This window comes from Miscanthus floridulus, chromosome 3, assembly GCF_019320115.1.
Source record: "Miscanthus floridulus cultivar M001 chromosome 3, ASM1932011v1, whole genome shotgun sequence".
NCBI classification, from domain to species: Eukaryota; Viridiplantae; Streptophyta; class Magnoliopsida; order Poales; family Poaceae; genus Miscanthus; species Miscanthus floridulus.
The window spans coordinates 27434195-27440252 of NC_089582.1; the positions used below are offsets into that span (position 1 = coordinate 27434195).

The 6058-nt window shown below is 47.4% G+C and overlaps 1 non-coding gene across 1 annotated transcript; it reads left to right on the forward strand.

Annotated features, from left to right (window-relative positions):
* Nucleotides 1–355: 355 nt before the first annotated feature.
* Nucleotides 356–464, forward strand: LOC136547681 (small nucleolar RNA R71). Its single transcript, XR_010781646.1, has one exon. It is a non-coding gene; the product is annotated as a small nucleolar RNA R71 (small nucleolar RNA).
* The last annotated feature ends 5594 nt before the right edge of the window (nt 465–6058 follow it).

Here is a 6058-nt window from a genome sequence, read left to right on the forward strand (position 1 = left end):
AGGATAGCTATTCCCTGAATGCCCAGTGTTGCCACATACTTCACACGTCATGCGTGAATCATGAATGTGCATGACTTCTTGCTTTTCATTAGCTCAGTCTTCGAGCTTCTTCATCAGCAGGTCCATATTAGTAGATAGCATGTCTACCTCCTTGAGTTGATGCATACCTCCACCTCTCTTGTGGGTCTGAACATGTTCTTCATTCTAGCCTTGGTTGGAGGCCATCTTCTCCACAAGAGTGGTCATAGCTGGAAGTGTAAGTGACAAGAATGCACCTCCAGCAGCAGCATCCATGGTCTCACGGGTACTGTTGGTCAACCCATGGTAGAACATCTGCATGAGTAGCCAATTCTCCATCCCATGATGAGGACACTCTAATATATAGTCTTGAAAGTGTTCCCATGCCTCAGGGACAGATTCATCATGTTGCTGCTGAAAACTTAAAATTCTCCCACGCAGAGCATTGGTCTTGCCTGTGGGAAAGAACTTGGCTAGAAAGTAAGTGGAGCAGTTATCCCATGTAGTGTTTCTATCTTTGTTGGCTTAGAACCACTGCTTCGCCTTCCCCAAAAGTGAAAATGGGAAGAGGCGAAGTATTATGATGTCTTGGTTACTCCTTTGATGGTGAAAGTGCTACAGATATACTTGGCCATGCAGCACGAGGCACGACAGCACGACATGAAGCACGGAAAAAAAGCCCGACACGAACCCGGCACGGCCCGATGAAACTCGGGCCCGGGCTGGCCCGGCCCGTTGCTCAGGCCGTGCTTGGGCTGACCCCCAAGCCCGTGGGCTAGCACGGCCCGGCACGAGAAATGGAGGGAGGCCCGACAGCGGCCCGGCCAGCCGGCCTGCTAAGAGCACCAGGCCACCAGCCGGCCTGCGCAGCGCAGCCCCCTCCCTAGTCCCCACGCGGACACGGCCACGCCTGAAGGCTGAATGGCCGAACCCTATCCTCGTGAGTCGCAGTCGCGACCTCGCCCTAGTCGCCTCCCCATGCGGCCGCCTCCTCCTCGGCTCCTCGCCTCCCCACCTCCTCTCTCCCTCCCTCGGTGGCTCTCCCTCTCCCTCCAACCACGCCGGTGACCCTCCTCGCTCCCACCATGGCGGCGCTCCTCCTCCCTCTCCATCCAACCACGGCGGCGTGGCTCGACCAGACGACCACGGCAGCGAGCGCGGCCCCGTCTCCCTCCAACCACAGCAGCGGTGCAGCCAGGAGCAGGCGGTGCATCCACCGAGCTCGCAGCCCCGACGAGATCCAGAGCGAGGAGGCGGAGGATGACGAGATCCACGCGCGAGGAGGTGTGTGGCGGTCCTCGGCGGCGGATCCAGGGTGGTGGCGTCCTAGGCGGCGGATCGAGGGCGGGCGCGCTCCCCGGTGGCGGATCTAGGGTTCAAGGCTTCACTTCAAGCACGCGTAGCCGTCTTTCTCCCGCGCGCGGTGTCCCCACCTCCAGGGCAAGCGCGCCGGCGGCGGCGGCCGCCTGTCGCGGCGCCCTGCCTCCTGCAGTCTTGCTCTCCCCTTCCCTTCTCTGTGGGCCTCGGGCCAGCCTGGCACGCTTGGCAGGCCGTGCCTTCTCGTGCCGGCCCGGCCCGAAAAACAGCCCAGCAGGCCATGCCTAGGCCCTTGGTCAGGCACGACGCCCGGCTGGGCACGGCCCAGGAGGCCCGCGTGCCGCACTGGCCCGACATCCTCTGGGCCGTGCCTGGCACAGGCCCGTGCCGTGTCGAGCCGGGCCGGCCCGATGGCCAAGTATAGCTATAGATCTCTAGAAACTGTTGGAGATGAGCAGTCACATCTTCATGTGCCTTTCCACAAAACTGGCTTGGTTGCACCATGTGGATGAGAGCCGGCTTGAGCTTAGGCCCTGTTTGGTTGAGCTGTGACTGTGGGAAAAAGCTGTTGTGGGCTGTGAGCTGTGGAAAAGCTGCTGTGGGCTGTGAGCTGTAGAAAAGCTGAAAGCTGTTTGGTTAAACAAGTATAAAATATACCTTTTATCTTTATCTCTCTTGAAACAACTATGGAAGAGCTTTTTATTCCACCAATTTCGAAAAGCAGAAAGCCAAAAGCCAAAAGCAGGGTCAAACCAGCTTTCAAAAATGAACTACGGAAAAGCAGCTGCTTCTGAAAAAGCACCCTCCAAAAGCAACCCCTTTGGTTGGGCTTTTAGCTTTTGGGGCCAAAAGCCAAAGCCAAAAGCCCAACCAAACAGGGCCTTAAATCCATTATATCCCACATTGACTGTGGGTCTAGTCCGGATGTTGGCAGTGGTTGTCCAGTCCGGATGTTGGCAGTGGTTGGAGCAGAGAATTCACGGAGAGTCCTGTCAGCCATGGCTTCAAATTCTGGTGTTAAGCTTCGCCTTATATGGTTGTCTTCTGACTTTAAAGCTGAAACTTTTTTTGAGTTTAGCCTTAGTCCTCTTAAGTAGTGCTTCTAGATCGTCAACGTAGTTTGTCGGAAGGTCAAAACCAATCATACATAACCCTACATAAGATACACAAGTAGACAAAACAAGGGTAACTCTGCTTGAGCAGAGGTCAATGGATATCTCGATCACATCAATAAGTATAAGTTTATCAATACTTCCTTCTTGCCTAGCTACCATCCCCGGCAATGGCGTCATAAATGCTTGTTGGTATTTATTAACTTGTCACTTGTTTTAATAGCCACCTATTATAAACCTATATCTCTTGACATTACTTTACTAGGTTGTCATCCCTAGTGATGATGCTAGAGAAACTTGTTGGTACTACCTAGCATTATTATTAGAATAACTCTAAGTAGTTCTTTATTAATTTATGTGACTAGAAAGAATATATATGAATGAAAAGGGATCTGCAAGCGCACAGATAATATACCATTGTAGTACTTCACCCGAGAGTATTCCAGGTATCGTGATTTATATTTTTACCACAGGGAAGGTCTAGCATGGATAAGTATTGATAACTTATACTATTGATGGAGAAGTAAACCATAACCAATATTCTACTCACAGCAGGGGTAAGTCATAGGATAAGATATATATATGATAAGTATTGATCAATGATAATAACAAATCACTTAGAGTACTCCTTTCTATGGCATTAGCATGGTCAGCTAGAATATTAGAGGAATAATTTCTAAGTCATTCTTAATTACAAGTCAAAGCATACATTGATTAGTGCAATTACACCTAATAGTCATTGCTAAGATCATCTTCATATCTACATATAAGGGATATTACTAAGGGAGATTAAGAACAGAGCTTGTCCCCCTTCGTAACCAGATCCTACGTGCTACCTACATCAGGGAGTGGACTACAAAGGACTCAACGGGAGTGTCACATCCGCGATCTACCACATGACCCAGAATATAGGGTGTATCCACAGGTAAACAACGTATAAGCACCACGCTTACACTATGTCAGCCACCCATCCATGGATCCTTAGGGTGAGCGTTATAGGAACATATGCATGAATATGATGATAATCCAACTATACTAGGTATATAATCAAAGTAGACGATGAACATTATAACGAAGAACATGAATAAGATGAATACTAATATTATCATAAAAATTGTAGCAAGCATATAAAAGTAATGGAGATACAAAAGAGAGAGGGGGTACAAAGATTATACCGAACCACGCTCTTGACACGATCGGGAATCCAAGCGATGCCTGCTTGCCTCCCTCTAGACCTAGCCTAACTTACTATGCCCTAGAATATGATAGAGCTCTGAGGATAATTAGGGTTTCTGTCTTCTCAAATGACTTTATGCCTTCAGGGGGCAGGGGCTGATTATATAGCCCGGAGCGTCCAACGTGAGCCCTTGGATTAAACCGACTTAAGGAACGGCGTAGATGCAACCTAGGAGGCGGTGGAGAACCGATATTGCAACGCGGAGGCTGACATGTGGGCCTAGGGGCCGGGTAGCCTGCAGGTGGGGCCGACCGTAGCCTCTGCCTCTCTACCTCGGCATGGTGTCCTCTAGAACCTTCTAGTGTCTATTTCGCGGTTGATAAGCGCAATTAAATCTGACATATAGGTCCACCTTAACAGTTTTCTAGATAAACCCTACAGAAATCACAGATTCACCAAAACTCATGGAATTTGTTAGTTTAAACCCCTAGACCTTTGTTGGTGATCACAATAATGCCTTATACATGTTTTATTGACGGTTTATAATGGTTGTTAACTACAGTCAACAGACATCAAAGAAGCAACCCCAACACTTCACTTTACCACTAGGAAGTGGGGTTGTAAGTTATCGGCTTCACAAAGTTCATTTTAACACTTGTAGTTCTTTCCCCATAGGTGTCGAAACTTCTGATAGTTTGCGCCGTAACTTCTGACGACGTTGGGAGTTCCAACCCAAACTATCGGGACTTCCGACAGTTGCTGACAAGTGACTTTGAGTTTTGTGAGGAAATTTTTAGATATGCCTATTCAACCCCCCCTCTAGGTATTGTTTAGATCCTTTCAATTGGTATCAGAGCAAGGTCTTCTTTTAGCGCTTCACCGCGTGAGAAGAAACAATGTCGGAGACCGATAAGATGGAAGCCGACGCACTGAGATGGCCAAGAAGATAGCTGAAGAGTTGATGGCTGCTCAAGTCAAGTTCTTCCAAGATGAAATGAAGAAGATGCAAGATGAGATGAGCAAGATGAAGGAAAAATTGAGCAAGAAAGTTGATTAAGTGGAAAGAATGATGCAACAAGTGGCAAGAATGAAGCAAACAAAGATGCCACTAGTGATATTGGAGCCGGTGAGCATGCTCATGGAAAGGGAATATATTCAAACATGAACTTTGACTATGGACAACTCATCAATGGTTCACCTCTACATAGTCCTTCTGTCAACATTAGCAAGCCACCTCACTTTGATGGAACAAGATACACCGATTGGTCTTACAAAATGAAGATGCATCTCATTGCCGCAAGATTTTGGGAAGTTGTGGACGTTGGTGTGATGATTCCTACCGATGAAGATAGAGAGATAACTCCGAAAGAAGTGCACAATCTCCATCAAAATGCACAAGCCATAGCATTGCTTGTGTCAAGCCTAGGTCCGAATGAGTTTAGGAAGGTGTATGGAATGGAAAGTGCAAAGTAAATTTGGGATACTTTGAAAGTGTCATTTGAAGGAGATAAGAGTGTGAGAAAAGGCAACATTGAGTTACTTCATGGTGAACTGGAAAGATTTATGTTCTTGCAAAATGAAACAGCACAATCCATGTTTGATAGGCTTATGGCATTGGTCAACCACATAAGAGCTCTTAGAAGCACCAAATGGGATAACAACAAGGTTGCTAGAAAGATGTTGAGAACCTATAGAGCCAAGAACAACATGCTAGCATCCGTGATCATAGAAAGGCTCAGTTATGATGAGATGACACCCTAAGAAGTTCTTTCAAAACTCAAGCATCATGAGTGTCTAGATGAAGATGCAATCAATGCTCACAATCAAAATCCTAATGCAATGGGATACAACAAGAGTGTAGCCCTTAAAGCAACTCAACATTATGAAGGTCAAGGTTCAAGTCAAGAGAAAAAGAAGAAAGTAAAGGATGATTTCTCAAGTGGAGAAGAAGATTCTGATGCGGAGGTTGCATTTGTGATTAGAAATCTTAGAAAGTTTATGAAGAAGAAGAGCAACCGCAAGACCTCTAGCGATGGAAAGAAGAGGTACAAGAAGAGGTTTTGTTATGGATGTGGTCAAACCGGTCACTTCATAGCCGATTGTCCTAATGAGAAGAAGAAGCACAAGCACGACAAGGATGAAGACAAGAAGAACAAAGGCAAGAAGAGAGGTGAAGCTCATCTTGGTGAAGAGTGGGAGTCAAATGATAGTGACTCAAGTGATGATGAGAAGAAGAAAAAGGGAGCCGCAAACATCGCCATCCACCACTCTTCCTCACCGACCATGATCTTCTCTGACTTGACTTCACCACCAAAACTCTTCCCCAACCTATCTTCATCACCGAGGCTCTTCTCCAACCTCATCGACAACGACTACTACACTCCAACTTGCCTCATGGCTAAGGGGGAGAAGGTACATGTCTTATCCGATCCCT